Genomic DNA, 17323 nt, shown 5'->3' on the forward strand with positions numbered 1-17323 from the left:
CCACTCGGCCAGGGGTCCTAGGGCTCTGAGTTGCAGTGCCTGGAGGTCCCTTAGTGCAGTCCAGATGTCCACCTTCTAGTTAGGGCACTGGTAGATGCTTTCAAAAGCTAGGCTCGTTGCTCTGCGTGTCCAGTGCCAGCTGGTGTCCTCCTTCCAGTGTTTTATTTCTATCTAGAACAGAGTCACAGCCCCTTCATGCTACATCTTTCCAGTGTCCACCAAAATGAGAGTTGTCCTCCCTTCCAGGACAACTCAGCCTGGGGTTACTGGAACTCCCCACTGCCCTCCCGAAGGACCAGTCCAGGCAAGTTGTCTTACCCCAAGCACCTGCTCCCCACTTTCCCAGCAGCCTCTGGCATGGAGGTCTGAGGCTATCCTGTGCCTACAACTGGCTAAGATTTGATTTGTCAGGGTCTGAGCTATTTTTTATGTGCAATAATAGAATTAGCCCTTTGTCCCCAGAAGTGATGTGTGTCATTCATATAAGAAAGCAGACATCTTTCCCCCAGATGAACAAAATAATTCCCATCCCAGCCTCCAATGGTATTCAACTCTGACTGATGTTCACCTCTACGGGAGCCCCATTCTTTGGATTAGGCTGTTATCCCAATTAAAATGAAGACAGCCCTGAGAGGTTTCAGAGGCAAACGCATCATCTGCAAGCCATTATTTTGTGGCAACAAAACTGTCAAATCTGACTGCAGAATCAGGTGGAGGTGGGCCAGGACAGGCACCAGATTAGCAGGTTTGCTGAGGGAAAGGAAGAGAAAGACCTGACACCTCCATCTCTCCATCCTTTCAATAGGCTCTGGCCCAGGGTCTTTCCTCTTTCCTGTCCAACATCCAATCAATGGCCAGAATCACTGGTCTACAATTGCATATCTGGTCCATACCTGCCACTGCCCTGCTAAAACCCCACCTCCTTCACTAGGGGCAATATTCTTGTAACCGCCCCCCACCTCCTTTCTTAAATTCTTGAACCTGCAACCAAAACTTTGTCAAAGTCAGATTCTATTACAAACACGACAGCTATTCTTTTCACCTTTTCTGAATATAACATTTTAATTCTGAATTTCCTTTTCAAACTAAATGTATGATCCATGTTAAAAATTCAAACTCATCAACCCCCAACCAGGGAGCTACACTTTTCTCTCTTGCCCACCACCCTCCACCCCGTCTGCTTAAGGATGGCCATCTGCAAGATGAGGTACCAGCTCTGTCCTGACACCCTATGGGCAGCACCTGCCTCCCCCTCCCTACCTATCATGCATGCTCCAGGGGTGACTCACAGGACCATGGGGCAGGCAGATTCTTTGTCAGCATTGGTGTCTCCCAGGAGCACACTTTCATCTCCCCACTCCTTCAGCTAGGCTGCTGTGTCCTCTGTCCTGGAGCCTGTCCCCAGACTGGCCTCTCCCAGGCTGTCACACTACTGTTACTCATCTTGTTCATTCCACTTGCAAGTGGACAGCAACTATCCATTACCCTGAGCTCCTAGCAGGCAGGGCCTGTGTCTCAGGCATTGCTCTGTCCCCATGTTGTGTTGTCACTGGGCCTGGTGCCAGGTAGGTGCTGAATAAATATCAGTTGAACTCAAACAAATGCAACTCATGGGACACTGGGAAGTGAGTCCAGCTTAACAAAGCAGCAGGAGCCAGGCTCTGGGGTCCTCGAGGCAAGAAAGGCCGGAGGGGAGCTCATAGTACAGTGTGGACACAACTCTAAGCCATCGGTTTCAGGGTACAATGCGGGTGTTAACAGGCAGGCATGACAGACGCCCTGCTGTCTACATCACTTCCTCCTAAGCACTGCACTCGTTTGATATAGAGCCCGTGGGCCCGGCCCCTCCAGCCACTCTGCTCTCCTGTTTTGAAGCAGCATCCCAGCAACTGTGTGCAACTAACAAGTCCAACTCAGGGCAGTGCTGGATGTGGAGACTGGACGGTAACATCACATGGCACGCTGATGCACCACAATCCTCCTGGCTCTCCCAAGTTCAGCCTCACCCCTCCTCTGCCCTCCTACCTCTTCCATCCGGCACCTGCCCCACTCCGGACCCTCCACTCTGCACATGGGAGCCCTGGAGCTCCCTCTCAGAGCCACCAGTTCACATCCTCACACCTCTGACCCCTCCTCAGCAAGACGTCCTTGGACCCACCTGATAGTAGGACAGCTGGGGGTGGAGCATGACACAGGCTTCCTGTCCACAGAGCATTTTCTTCCCTCTCCCACTAGATCAATGAGTTGGATGCTGGCCATTCAGAGAGTTTTGCAACTGTGCTTCTGAACTGGTTTCAATTTTTAAACATCAGTGAAAGAATCACAGGGAACTTATGAAAATATAGCTTCCCTGTGTTACCTCCATGATAGACTTTCACACAGACAGTGTGCCAAGAAATTCATACTTTTAACAAGTCCCCTATGCAAAAGGCCATAGGCCACACAGCAGGAAACAAGGGTTCAGAATGCCTCTCACATTTACCTCCCCCAAGGAAAGAGACAGCACCACCAATAGGAGAGAAGCTAGAGCTTCTTATAACCAGGGGCAGGCGGATTCTCTGTGACTGCCACCCACTCACCATGCCAGGACGCAGAAGCTCCCCTGGACACCCAAATGTACTTTGAGTGTGTGGGACAGCTGGTGTGCAAACGTGGCCCCTCTGAGTGACGCCTCTAGGTATTCACATGCTTGTGTAGTCCCTGAGTCCAGGCTAGCCCCATGGCTCACCATAACCACTAAATACAGACAAAACGCTGCAAAGTCAGCCTCGTGCCAAAGAATGAAGCAGGCCTAGAAACTTCTGCTTTTATGGTTTTGTATAAAGTCCAACTGCCCTGAAGGGAACACACAGAAAGGCCACATGTCGAAGCCCCGAAACCACGGCGGGGGGCGGGGAGAAGAGGGAGAAAGGGAGGGGAGAGGGAGGAAGTGCGTGTGTGTGTGTGTGTGTGTGTTAGAGACAGGGAGGAAGGGAAGGAAGGAAGGAGGAAGGGGAAAGAGGATCCCAGCTAAGCCCAGTTTTCTCCTGGTCCCTGACAAAGAACCAGACACGTGAGTACAGCAACATGGAAGTTCCGGCCTCCTCACACTCCAGCCACCTCATATGCAGCAGAACTGTTAAGCTAAGCCCAGCCAATCCACAGAAGAACAAATTTCCATAAACCAGTTCTTATTATATGCCATGATTTAATAATTATCTAGTGCTACCCCACAACTTAGAGGCTTAAAAGTCAAGTGATGTATTAGTTCTCACAATTCAGAGAACACGGTGCGTAATAAGAACTAATTGATGTAAGTACCTTACAAAGTACTTTTCTATTCCTTAGTTCCTTTATCCTGACAACAATGGTGTGAGCCAGGAAGTGCAAGCATTCATGTTATTCCCCCTTCTGCAGTGTTTTCAAGTGACATATTTAAGATGGCTCAATTATTTAGTGGCAGAGCTGATGGTCTGATTTCAAATACAGGACTGCGTCTGTGTGGGCCCAGTCAGCAGCTCTGAGGGGGTGCTGAAGGGTAGAGTTGGCAGGGACAGGGGTCAGTCAGTGAAGAGTCAAAGAGAAGATGGCACAAATGGCCAGATGTGAAGGAAGAGGATTTGAAAGAGTCTCCTTCAAAGAGGCTGATGGAGTAGGAATCTGGGACACAGCTAAGGAATGACGCTACAGTGACTCAGCACATGTGGATTTAAGGACACAGTGACAAATGGTTGTAAAAAACCACCCCAATCTGTTAATATGAGAGCTAAATATGAGAGCCCAGTGGGTCAGCCCCGAGGGACTGGTCACCCACTTCACACAGGTCACCCCACACAGTTGCAGCTCATGCTTCCTGGTGCAGGGTCTGCTCCAAGGTAGCCATGCTTCTCAGCTGTCTGTGGCCCAGGATGTGTCTTCAGGGAAGACAGTGACTAACAACTCAGCGTCAGTGCTCTCCGGGGGCGTGGATTTGGACAGGGAGGAGGAGGAACCCTGCCACCGTGGGTATGATGATGTCGGTGTCAGGCAACCGTCAGCCCATCCATCGTAAGTCTTCTTGCTTTCTGTCCCTCCCAGGAGCTGATAACAAATTGCCACTCTTTGTCCCATTCCTGCCATGAGCCTCCTCTCCAGTCCCAGAGCTCCTTCCTACAATGGGGACACATGCCCTCACAGATGCTGAGGGCAGTCAGGCCCAGCCTTCTATGCCTCCCCACGCGGCAGCCCCCTGGGGTACTCAGGCTCAGGCCCGCAGCCCTAGAAGAGGCCACGGGCTCCTTAGAGGTACCCGTGCACTAGGAACAGGGGTGGAGGTGAGCTCCTAAGGGCCACGCGCACTCTACCACAGGGAATGCCGGGAGCTGACCCCCACCCCTCACCACGGGGCTGTGGCTTCTGGGTACGTGCGTTCTGTGGGTACATCTGTGTCTCCCTCAGGGAAGCCTCGTCCATGCATAATGCAGGTGGAACTGGTCATGAATTTCATATCAAGAAAAGCTCTGGAAGGCAGGGTTAAGAGCGGCAAAAGAAACAATTGGGAGAAATACATTTCTTTTGAAAATCTCCTCCCTCCCCCATTGCAAGTGCCAGAGTGAGTTAGTAAACAGCCTTTCTATACTTACTACAGAGACAAGTATTCAGAATCGGAGGAAACTCCTTTGAGGAAGGCTCAAATGGGAAGAAAAAGGAAGACGTTGTGGAGACAGGTTGACGACACAACACCATGATGAGACAATGAACACAAACTGCTGGGGACATCCACTTGGGGCTCTGGCCTCAAGCAGACAGGTTTCCTCTGACAATTCTGGGCCTGAGCTCAAGGCAGCACTTGGCTTATGGAGGGAACTCAGGGGACAGGCTGGGGGTGGGGATTCTATTTGAATCCACATAGGTGGCCATTCTACCCAGGAGAGAGAAAATCCCAGCTACCACCAAGCTGTTGCTCTCTAGGTGGCAGGGCAGCCTGTCTGGTTGTGTATCTGGGGGACCCCGGGAGGAGTGTTCACACCTGGGAGTGATTCCAGGAGCTCATTAAAGATATTTACAATTTAGGGACTTTAATAGTATCAGTGTCTACCATATGTATATTCTTATTCATAACCATGATTAGATCTTATATTTAAATCATGCTTTTATTCCTTCAAAGTATGTTTTCATCTATGCTTCCTTTATACATGTGAGAACCTTAAAGGGAGAAAATAACACTAGCCCCATTTGACAGGCAGGACCCGGGGAACAGAAACGTTGTCTGATTTGGTAAAATTAGCAGCTCAGATGTTATCAGTTAGCAGCTCAGATGGGCCTAGAACTGGGTTCTCTGAACTTCTGTCTCTCTAATGAAGTGGTTCTCCACCTGGTCTACATGCTACTTGATCCCCCTGGAGAGCTCTTTCAACTCCAGGCTTCAGGCCCTCCCCTGCCTACCCCCAGGTCCTCCAAGTAAGAGCTGCTGTAGGTGGGATCCAAGCACAGTCAAGGCTGAGAATGACATCGGCCTCACCTGGGAAATGCAGAGTCTCAGGCCCCATCCCAGACCTAACAGATCAGAATCTTCATCTGAACAAGATCCCCACGTAGTCCCTATGCACATTAAAGTCTGAGTGGACTAGCACATCTGCAAACGCCCACCAGCCAGCTGCACCTCCACCGCAGGTGAGGAGACTGTGGGCCGGTCATTCATTCAGCTTTGCTTAGCAGGGCTTAAGTTGTAATGTACTGTCAGAGCTTGTGAAGGAAACAATCTGAAAATTGTTCAGATTCCCTAGAAATAGCAGAGGGTAAAGTTTTTCAAATGGTGTGTTGGGGGGTTACACTTGTTGAAAGGCAGGTGCCCCAGTGTGCATCCCTGTCCTGCCTTCCATGCGGGCACCTCGACCTGCTCAGCTCCACTCACCCTCTGCAGACTTGGAAGGAGAGACCACAGGGCTCTTTGTCTCTGCCTTCACTGGGCTCTGCGCTGGAGAAGCAGGTGCTGACTTTTCAGGTGAGCCCGGCTCTTCTGTGGCAGCTTCCTTCTCTCCTGAAAACACAGAAAAGCACCTCAGCACAGAGATCAAACAGTGGTGAGGGGGCAGAGAGAGGGGATGTTAAAACACTGCCATTTCTACTTGGTCCACATTTCTCCGGGCTGAAAACGAACCTCTGGCTGAGGTCAGCTGCTCCTGCTCTTTTATTTCTGCTACTTCCTTGGGGAGGAAAGTGGAAGAAGAGTGATATTGTTTCCTTCATCAGAGCTTATGTACCAGTGGAATAGGTCATCCCTGAGTGGACAGCAGAATGTCCCCTCCTCTGTGTCCTGTCTCTGAAGAGGACCAGCCAGATGAACACATCAATGGGCAAGCACCCCCCAAACGAGTACTGACTCCCTTTAAAAACACCGGTGGTTTGTTCGTGTGTAGCTAATTTGTTAACTTATCTAATTTACATGTCCTGTGCAAACAGTCCCTCGGGATAACAAGCACCATGTCTTTCTGTTTTTCCAATTGGCCCATGAGAACTGCAAGCGAGCCAGGGAAGCTTCCATTTTGTGCTTTGGAAGATGGCTGACCCTGGGTGGGGAGAGGTGGTGGAGGAAGACACTACCCTGATGAATGACAGCTAACCCTAGTGGACTCTGCCAAAGGCTGGAGTACGTGTCTCAGACTCCAGGTGTTCTTAAAGCAAAGAGAAGGGACAGCTCAATTTGGCTGGAGTGGGGAGGGTGACAGGGAGGCCTTCCTGGCTGGAGGGGCATTTGAGAGGGAGCTGGCAGTGTTGATGACCTTAAATCAGGCTAGTGAGAAGGGAAATCGTGCCAGGAAGGGACACGGCCATGAACCAGGGCTTGCAAGCTATCATGAGGGAGAATATCCGGGAGTCAAGATGGAGCAATGGGTGTGAGTGAAGACTCTGAAATAAAGGAGGAGTTAGAAAAGACATAAAGGGACCAGGCTAAAAGCTTACACCGGGCTGAGAGGTCGTTACTGATAATCATGACTCTCATGCCTATCTTATTACAGCTAACGTTAAGCTGGTATCTGCCAACCTAAGCCATATTTACAGGTACTTTACGAATGTTATCTCTTTATACCCAGGTGAAAGGGCAAATTAGGTCATGAAGCCACCTCGGAACTATTAGGCACAGAGCAATAGATTCATTACTGGGACCAACAAATAAATGGAATATTACTTGGTGGTGTGCAGCAGGAAGTCCTCCCGGGGATCCCAAAGCTCTGCCCTCTCCCCGGGGAGATTCCCAAGCCATGATGCGCCCGGGTTACTTACCATCCAATTCTAGTTTCTTCCTCTCCACCTCTTTCTTGTACTCCTCCAGCTCCTGGTCAGTGAGTTGGCTGAAGGGGTTTGGCACCGTCTCCTCTGAATCATCTTTGGTATCCACATCGCCCTTGGACATCAGCTGGCTCTCTGTCGACTGAAAGTTAACCACAGAGTGTGTGTCGCTCTCTGAACGCCGCAGCTGGGGCCCGGGCCCAGGCCTCCTCTCACACTCAGGTGGCTGCCAGCAGTCTTGCTAGCCACAGCGTGGCATGCAGCTCCTTGGAAACAGCTCAGGGCCTTGCAGTAGGGCTTGTGCATTCCTCCCCATTGCTACCCTGTCGCCAGACCCAGATTTTGCAACTGTCTGGATAAATAATACAGGGAGGCCACCCTCTTTCCCTGAAATAAAATCAAAGGATGCTCCCAAGCAGGAGGAAGACACACCTTTATTGCAATCCCTTCTATGGACACTTCCAAGCCATTACTATGCAAGTACAGTCAGTGGCCCAAAGTCAGTCAGCCCAAGCCTAGCAAGCAGTGTTGGCTTGAGCAAGCTTCATGCCAGCCATTCCCCTCCGGAGCCCCTCCCACCCCCAACAGCAGAGCAAACCACAACACACAGCAATAATCATATGCAAATGCAGCAGCCCCAGGATTCTCAGTCCAAGCGATTAGTCAGTTCTGTTTCACACATGGTCATAGGTTACAAAGGGGCAAAGGTCCTGAGTCTTGGCTTTCCAACCTGCCCAGGGTGCAGGTACCTTTACCTTCAGGGACATTGGCAAAATCATTCCATTTTACCATCCCTGTGGGACCCTCAGCTCTGGGGAGCTGATCAACCAGACACTGTATGAGCTTTGGGAATCCTTTGGCCCCTCTTGCCCAAGATAGGGACAAAAATTCAGACTCTATTGCCCTTTGTCCTAGTTGAGCATCCTCATCATGGTCTTTAAGAATGCAGTGCTCTGGAGCAAAGGAAAGTGAAGCCAAGAGGGCACTGAGCCCAGAGCCACCAGATCTTCTGACAATAGGCCCGAGGGCTCCTTCCTAAAGGAAGGCAGCAGCAGGCCTATTGCAGGAATCACAGAGTCAAAGGAGCCAGGTTCCAGGATGAGGGACTCCAAGGAGAGCCCCTGGTATAAATGGCAGAGTTGTTTTTTTAACACTTTTACTGGCTGTATTGACCTTTCACCTCCCCAGAATCCTGGGCTATTTCTATCCTTGACCCTGTGGCATGTTCTTCATCTTGGCTGAGCTGGGGAGGGTGGGAGTTGGATGTGAGGATGTCACATTCACACTTCTCCCAGCAGTGAAGCCCCACCTCGTGGGCTGCGGCCTGATTTGAAACCGTCACATCATCTCAGTTTTCTCTGTAGAGAATATTTTCTGGACTTCCCCACTTCTTACTAAGGAAAATGCCACGCCTGTTGCTGCCTTGCCATGAGTAGCGATGACTTCAAACAAACCAGAATGCTGAACTTCACCCCTGTTGCTAAACACTACATTCTAGCCCAAGCACAAAAACAAGGACTGTGCCGGGCGCAGCGGCACACGCCTGTAATCCCAGCAACTCAGGAGGCCGAGGCAGGAGGAGGGCAAGTTCAAAGCAACTTAGTGAGGCCCTTTCTCAAAATAAAAATAATAATAATAAAAAGGGCTGAGGGCATGGCTCAGTGGTTAAGCATCCTGGAAAACAAAAAAAAGAAAAAAGAAAAAACACCAAAACAAAACAATGACTTTATGCTTTCTAACTCTAAGTGGGGTTGTGTGGGCAACTGATTGCCCTTCCTTTCCTGCGGGAGCACACATCCTGTGTACATGCCTTCTCTCTGTGGGTCAGGAGCATCTTCCCAGAACTCAGGCCAGATGATGCCACAGCCACACACAGAGGTCAGAAACACTCAGAGCCAGGCAAGCCTGGTGCACCTGGGAGTCACCGGCTCCCCACAGGGAACTAATAGAGGCCTGAGCAGGGTACCAGAGTGGAAGGTATGGAGCTGGCCAGCAGAACTCCCAAGAACAAGCTGGACAGTGGCTTCCCTGCCCTGTGCCTGCAGGGAGAGGGAAGACACTATCCTCCCATGACTCGCAGCCCCCGTGAGGTGGGCCTCCATTCTGCAGCAGAGCATGGGCGCCCCAAGATCACAGAGGAGGATGGGCACGAGGACCAGAGGTCCTGCTGCCCAGCCCCAGGCACCGAAGCCCAGAAGGCAAACACGTTTCCCTCCAGCCAGGGCGGACTCTGCGTACCGGCTTCGGCTCTTCTCAGCGATGACACTCGCCAGGAGCTGGGACTGAGGCCCTGCCGACTTCACATCTTGTCGATTTGTTCTCGAATCTGCGTGGAAAGGGAGAGGGAGGGTGTGGCATCAGAGTGTGGAGATTGCCAGAGAACCTACTGGGGTTCAGTGTGGCCTGTGACTGGCATCTAGAAAGGCCCTGCAGGGCGAGGGAACCTGTCCACTCTAAGAGAAAGTCTCATGTCTGTTCTGGAGTGAATTCATAGTTCATGTGAAACACAAATGTCACTAGCTGTGAGAACAGAAGAGAGAAGGGGACAGAGAGAGAGGGTCTCAACTTTTAATATTCCTAAGAAGCCCATGAGGACTGGGTTTTAAATACAGAATCCTGGCCCTCCCCACACATGCACCTACTGAATCTGAATCTTGATGGGGGTGGGGGTAGTGACCCAGGAATCAGACAAGTGCTGCAGGGGACTGGGCCACGGACAGCACACTGTTCTGGGCACTACTAGCCTGTGGTCAGCTACAACTCCAATTTTAAAGTAACATTGGAAATATAAGTGAGTGAACTGTCAGTCAAAGGTCCAGAAGTAGCTGGGCACAGTGGTGCACGCCTGTAACCCCAGCAGCTCAGGAGGCAGAGACAGGAGGATCATGAGTTCAAAGCCAGCCTCAGGGCTGGGGTTATGGCTCAGTGGTAGAGTGCTTGCCTAGCATGGGCACTGGGTTCAATCCTCAGCACCACTTAAAAATAAGTAAAATAAAATAAAAGTATTGTGCCCATCTGCAACTAAAAAAAAAAAAGTCAGCCTCAGCAAAAGTGAGTGAGGCACTAAGCAACTCAGTGAGATCCTGTCTCTAAATAAAATACAAATAAGGCTGGGAATGTGGCTTAGTGGCCAAGTGCCCCTAAATTCAATCCCTGGTACACCCCCCCCCTCAACAAAAAAAGGTCCAAAAGTAAATATCAAAGTTCTTGAAATTTTAAAAATAAGCCAAATGGCATAAAAATTATAGAAACTCATGTAGCGGGCAGGTCTTGCAGACATACCTAATGACCAGTGCATGCAGCCCACTGTGGAAGGGGCTACCTAGGACCACAGCTCAGCCCTTGGCATGGTGCCTACAACACTGTCCATATGTGGTAGCTTCTTTCTCCTGGGACACATGGGGGTGCTGGTAAGGTGGGCGCGTCTGGGAACTCAGCTTGTGCTTGCAGGACTGGGGTCACCTTGTGGAAGAGAGAATGAGGCAAGCAGACACCACTTTACCTTGTTCCTCATGTCCAGCACTTCCTGGGGGTCAGTATAGAGAGGCACAAATTGGTTTGGGTTTTCAATCCGGATTGGCATGCCACTGCTGGATTTCTCCACCTCGTCAGCCTTCACTGCGAGGCAAGGCCAGGAGGGTAAGGTAAAGGAACAGGGCCATGGGCCCTGCCCAGCAACCCATTCCTTGTGACCTGAGCCCACCAGCCTATGCAGAAATTCAGCAAAACTGTTCATAGACATTCTTTCTTCTTGGACCTCTTTGACATGCGTGACAGATGGGTGACAGATGACCCAGCTGCCAAAGAAGGCCTTTAGGTCATAGCGAACACTGGAGGGAAGGGATCAGAACCTTGGTAACCAGCTTAGAAGTGACCACTTGGGTTTCAATATTAAATAACTCAATTTGAGTTTCAAGGGCTTCATGGAGAACTATTCTATATGGCTGCCAGTTACTTTAACAAAAAATCAAATTGAGAGTCTGTGTGTCTGTGAGAGAGGCAGTGAGAGGGAAGGTAACTTAACACAAGAGACAAGCCCACCGACCTCCTGGCTTTGCCTCAGATTTGCAGTTGAAATATTGGCTCCTCATCCCTGGTATTTCCCAGCAACCCCCTCTGGCCATGTGAGCAAGAAATAAAAATCGTTTGTTCCAGGGTCTTATGGGGCTGAGAGTGGCCTGGTCCAGCTGCCCTCTAGTGAAATCTGCCCCTCAGATCAAAAACTCAGCAGAGAGATGCAAGAAAGAGGTGGTCCGAGTCGGGGGTAGGAAGTGCTGAACAGTTGCTCCCAGAGGCCCCATAGGAAGCCCTGAGAGGGGCCGTTTGTAAAGCTGCTTACACCCACAAGCGCAGCCCCCTCTGCCCCAGGCCTGTCCCGGCTCCCCCTTACTGTGGTCTTGGGCCGGGGACTGCCCATGCTCCTCTGGACCTCGTCGGCCACATTGACCCGCAGGTAGGTGTTGGGCGTGTTGAGCCAGCGGGTCTTCTCCTTCTGCTGCTTCTGGGCGTGCTGTCGCAGGGCCGGGACAGGGGCGCCATCCTCCTCAAACACGAAGGCTGTGACCGTGGCTGGGATCTCCACCTCACTTTTGTGTTTGGTTTTCTCTTGAACAAAGGGGTGGCGGTATGTGTAGCCTGTTCTGTAGCCCTAGAAAGGACAAAAATAGAGCCACTCATTGTAGAGGAGAAAGATCCTAACATGCACTTGTGCATATGTGCGCACACACACACACACACACACATACCCCACACACATACACGTGCACACTCTGCCCCCTCCCATTCACAGGACTCAGTTTCAACTCAAGTTTCCATAAGATGACCTAAGCCTGGCCACTCTCCTGAGCTATTTCAGAATTTTTCCCTCCTAATGGTCTCCAGTCAGGACTGAGAAAATTCCTAGGATTTTGTGGTCCTAGGAATGTGGACACAGAGCACCCCCAGTTTCATCTGCTCTGTTGATTCGCATCCCTGGCTGCGCACTGGAATCTCCGAGGGGCTTCAATATTCGTGTCCAGGAACCTAAAGCAGATCCGTGGACGTGACTGGACGATTGCCTGGCTGGGCTATGGGAGTGTTAAAAGCTTCTCAGCTGATTCCAAGTCACTCCCCCCTTCCTTCCTCAACTCAGAAGCTTCTGAACTCCTCCTGGAGCCCTGAGATGGGACTCAAGAACATTTTTGTCTCCTTAAGCAAGACCACGTCCATGAGGGCAGCACTGACGGCAGTTCAGTGGGATTTTGGCATCTTCCAGAGTGATACTCAGCTCTCCCTGTCTTCTTCTTCCACTGTTTTTTTAAATTAAAATGACATTAAGGTATTTATCTGATTATAAAGAAAATGTGGACCCATGTAGGAAAAAAGTAAGCAATACAAAAAAAAAAAAAGTGAACTTCACATAAAAGCTCATAAGACAACAACAAAATTTTTTTTTCTGGTCTTCTCTATATACATATATGTATACAGGTATGTTTGACTCTTAGTAAAATTGGATAGTTTTAATTACATATATTGACCACTTGAACTCTTCCTTCATAAATCATTTATGTTCTCAGCTCATTTTTCTGTTGGGCTGTTTTTCTTTTTCATATGGATATATCTCTTTTAACACTAAGAATGTTAATCTTTGGCTGTCAACTGACACTGCAAATATCTTCCCCTTCATTTGACTTTCCGCTTTGTCTATGATAGAGGAATAATTTGTAAAAATGCAAGTTTTCAGTTTTCTAATGTGATCATACCTTTCAATATTTATCCTTATGATTTCAGACTCTTGCCATGCTTAACAAGGTCTCTTTCCCAACATAAGAGCATTGCAAATATAAATATATTTTTTGATACCTCTGCGAATTTACTTTTAAATTTTGATAAATTGGGATTTTATCTGCTTGAAAGGAATGAGGTAGCAATTCGCCTTTGTTCTTTCCAAAATGGCCAGAAGTCTATCTTTTTCTCACTGATTTATAAAGTGCCTGCTACCTGTGTGAATTTTCATGTATTTTGGGTCTATTTCTGGATTCTCTAAGCTGTCGCATGGATTTACTTGTTCCAACAATTCAGTAACTGTGTTACTGAAGCTTTATCATACTTTACCATGGGTGGAGATAGTATCCCTAATTATTTTTTTATAACATTTTCCTAACCATTCTGAATTTCACATTGGAAGTACTTTCTAAGTCCCTGTACCTTCCCTCATTTTTGACAGAATTACCTTGAGTTTGCAGCTTGATCTTGGGGTTGTGACCACTTTACCTATTGAAGCTTCCTAACCAAGCATGTTATGTTTCTTAACATTGATTTCAACTTTTCTGATGTCTACTGTTAAAGTTTTGTGGTTTCCTTTAAAGAGGTCTGTTTAATGCTTATGATTTTGTTGCACTTGAGAATAGGATTTTCCATTATATTATTAGGAGTTGTGTGCGTGTGCGCGCAAGCACGTGTGGTACTGGGGATCAAACCCAGGGCTTTGACATCAAACATTCTAGGCAAGTGCTCTATCACTAAGTTATGCTCCTAGCCACCATTATATTTTCAAAGTAGTTAATGTGAAAATATAGAAATTACTGATTTTTGTGTATATTTTCATAATTGACCACCTTAAAATATCCTTATTGCTTCTAATTTTTTAGTTGATTTTGGGGGGACTCTATAGGCATATAACCAAATTATCTCTTCTGAATGGTCATTTTTTCCTTTACAATTTTATGCCTCTTATTCTCATATCTCATTGCCTGGAATTGGGTTCCAATATTATTCCAGAATAATATTAAATAATTGTGCTAAGAGTAGGAATCATTTTTATTTCAAAGTTCATTGGAATACTTTTACGGTTTTACCATGATACTGGCTCTTGTTTTGAGAAAAATCATTTTAATCATGTTAAATAAGTATCCTCCAGTTCTAGTTGGCAGCTGTTATTTTTATAAATTAATGTTAAATTTTCATCAAATACCTTTTGATGTTTATTAAAATGTTCAAAAAGTTGCTGGGGTTATGGCTCAGTGGTAGAGCACTCACCTAGCATGTGTGAGGTACTGTGTTCAATTCTCAGTACCATGTATAAATAAATGAAAATGAAAGTCAATCAACAAAAGATATTTTTAAAAATGTTCAAAAAGATTTTATCCTTTGGCTCTTCAATATTGGGCAATATATTTACAAATGTATAACATTAAACCATCCTTGAATTCTTGGAATCAGCCCTTACTTAGTTAATGTGTGTTATTATTCTAACATTATGTTCCACACTGCTTGCTAGTTTTCAGATAGCATTTTTCATCAGCACTCAAAGTAAATTGGTCTGAATGTAATTATCATGTCATAGTATCAGTTATGGTTTAAATATTAGGTGTCCCCCAAAAGCTCACGTGTGAGACAGTGCAAGAAGGCTTAGAGGTGAAATGATTGGGTTAGGAGAGCCTTAACCCAACTGGTGAATTAATCCTCTCATTGGGATTAACTGTGTGGTAACTGAAGGCAGGTAGGGTGTGACTGGAAGGGGTGGGTCACTGGGAACATGCCTTTGGGGTATATATTTTGTATCTGGTAAGTGGAGTCTCTCACTCTGCTTCCTGGCCATGTCCTGAGTCACTTTCCTCTGCCATACTCTTCTGCCATGATATTTTGCCTCACTTCAAGCCCTGAGGAAAGCAGTCAGCCATACATAGACTGAGAATTCTGAAACTGTGAGCCCCCAAAACAAACTTTTCCTCCTCTAATTTTTCGTGTCAGGTCTTTTAGTCAGAGCAGCAAAAATGCTGACTAAAACAGTATCCTCCCACCGTTCTTCTCTGACACCATTTAAACAGCACGAGAATTGTCTATTTCTTGAAGGTTTGAAAGAATTTCTGTACAAAACCATCTAGTCCTGATGCTTCATTTAGATGGAGATCGCTCCAATGGTAATAGGAACTGCATTTTCATTGTGGACTATACCTTTCATCATTATAAAGTGACACTCATGGTCAATCTGGTAATGAGGTGAAGATGACTTGGAGGAAATGAAGGCAAGAGAAAAGATTTAATTATTGCCACGTCCTTGACACGATAAAGGGGGTTCAAGGAGGTAGCAGTGGAAGCAGGAAAATGAACCAGATGGCAGTGTGAGGAGGACAGACTTCATCTTTTATTTTAGTTCTCTGAGCATCTAAGATGTTATTGTCTCCTGCTGCATTTAGCTCCTCGTTGTTGTAAGCACTTTCCTCTTGTTCTTAAATTTTTTCCTGTTTCTATCCCATATCATCAACTAAATTGTTACCCCTAGGAGGAAGAATATCAAAAAAATTTTTTTGTATCCTTTAATGAAGCAGACCACTTTAAGACACATATCAGTTTAATTCCTTACACGACTGATTCATCATTGCAACAGGTTATTATTATAAAGCTACAACCCAGGTTAAGGAAATTAATAATGTCATGTGCTTTCTGCATTCGTGTCAAGAGATTAGACAGGAAGGACTCACTACTTAGGAGGTGTGAACCATGTTCCAATATGACAGGGACCCTGGCTATAAGAAGACATGCTCTGGTTTTTGATGGGTTATTACTTCTCATAGTATGGTCCAGCTATGACATCCACCACACTTAGCAGGGAGTAGCAAAGGCCGTCGTCCAAGGAAACTCAACTATTTTAGAAGGACCACAAATTCCAAATCAAACTGCCCATCAGTGAAGCCTCCAATGACTTGATTGTGATGTCAGCAGTTTCCGTGCCCACCTCATGCCTCGCACTGCCCGGCTCCCGGACTGGAAGGGCAATGGCAGGGGACTCACCAGGTTGTCCAGCATTCTCATGAGGGCCTCAAACTCGTGCTCTCCCAGTCGGCTCTTCTGCATGGGCCCAAAGGTACTCCCAGCCCACTGCACAGAGCCCACCTCGTGGGGCCGGTGCTTCTCCTGCTCCAGGAGGATGAGGTTCTCCACTCCCCCAGCGCTGGACAGAGCTGACACCTGCAGCAAGAAGCAACCACGTGCATACGGGGCCTGCACCTGCCTGTGCTTCAGCATGAAACAGGACACTGAGGGCCACGGAGGTGGTTATGGGTTAGATGTGAGGTGTCCCCCAAAAGCTCACATGGGAGACAATGTTAAAAGGTTCTGAGGAGAAATGATTGGGTTGTGAGAGTCTCAACCCAATCAGCAAATTAAACCCTGATGGGATTACCTGAGTGGTATCTGGAGGGAGGTGGGGTTGGCTGGAGGAGGTGGGAATTGGGTATAGATATTTGTATCTGGCAAGTGCAGTCTCCTCTCTCTGCTTCCTGATCACCTTGAGGCTACTTCCCTCTACCACCTCTTCCATCACGATGTTCAGCCTCACCTCGAGCCCTGAGGAATGGAGCCGACCTCCTATGGACTAAGTCCTCTGCAACCGTGAGCCCTCAAATAAACTTTTCCTCCTTTACAGTTGTGCTGGTCGGGTCATTTAGTCACAGCAGTGAAATAGTTGACTAAAACAGAGGGGAACTTAGAGCTAGAAACATTTGGGAAACTGAGGAAAAGCTACTCAAAACTCATTAGACATGCAACTATTCTGGGGAATGACGTATTAGTAATTCCTCCTAATCTCAGTTCTTAGAGACCACAGAGAAGAAAAGCAAGAAACAGCAAGTGTTAAACCTTAGGAATAAAATAATAAAGGGGACTGAAAATTTACTTGGATATAGACCAACTTAGAATGGTGATTATTTCTGAGGAGGGAGAATAAGATTGAAAATGGCTACAAAGGGAACTTCAGTTCTTATCTGTAATAATTTATTTCTTGAAGAGTTAAATATTTGAAGAAAAATGTTATTAATATTTGTTAAATTTTCCAGATACAGTGGAGCATGCCTCTAATCCCAGCCACTTGGGAGGTCGAGGCAGGAAGATCACAAGTTCAAGGCCAGTCTCGGCAACTTAAGAAGACCCTATCCTCAAACTAAAAATTCAAAAGAGCTGGGGATGCAGCTAACACACTCTTTGGCCTACATTCAAAGGACTTAAAATCAGCATACTACAGTACAGTGACACACAGCCACATTGATGTTTATAACAGCTCAATTCACAATAGCTAGATTGTGGAGCCAACCTAGAT

General features: G+C 47.5%; 1 pseudogene across 1 annotated transcript in view; it reads right to left on the reverse strand.

The window, feature by feature from the left end:
- Nucleotides 1-5584: 5584 nt before the first annotated feature.
- The window catches only part of LOC306643430 (beta-adducin-like), a 98768-nt pseudogene continuing 87029 nt past the window's right edge, over nt 5585-17323 (reverse strand). Inside the window, exons 10-16 of the transcript XR_013766875.1 lie at nt 16021-16197; nt 11639-11896; nt 10743-10882; nt 9487-9567; nt 7243-7390; nt 5873-5998; nt 5585-5640 (exon numbers count right to left, since the gene is read on the reverse strand). The product of XR_013766875.1 is annotated as a beta-adducin-like (transcript). The remainder of the gene's footprint in view (nt 5641-5872; nt 5999-7242; nt 7391-9486; nt 9568-10742; nt 10883-11638; nt 11897-16020; nt 16198-17323) is intronic.

This window comes from Sciurus vulgaris, assembly GCF_902686455.1.
Source record: "Sciurus vulgaris genome assembly, chromosome: 14".
NCBI classification, from domain to species: Eukaryota; Metazoa; Chordata; class Mammalia; order Rodentia; family Sciuridae; genus Sciurus; species Sciurus vulgaris.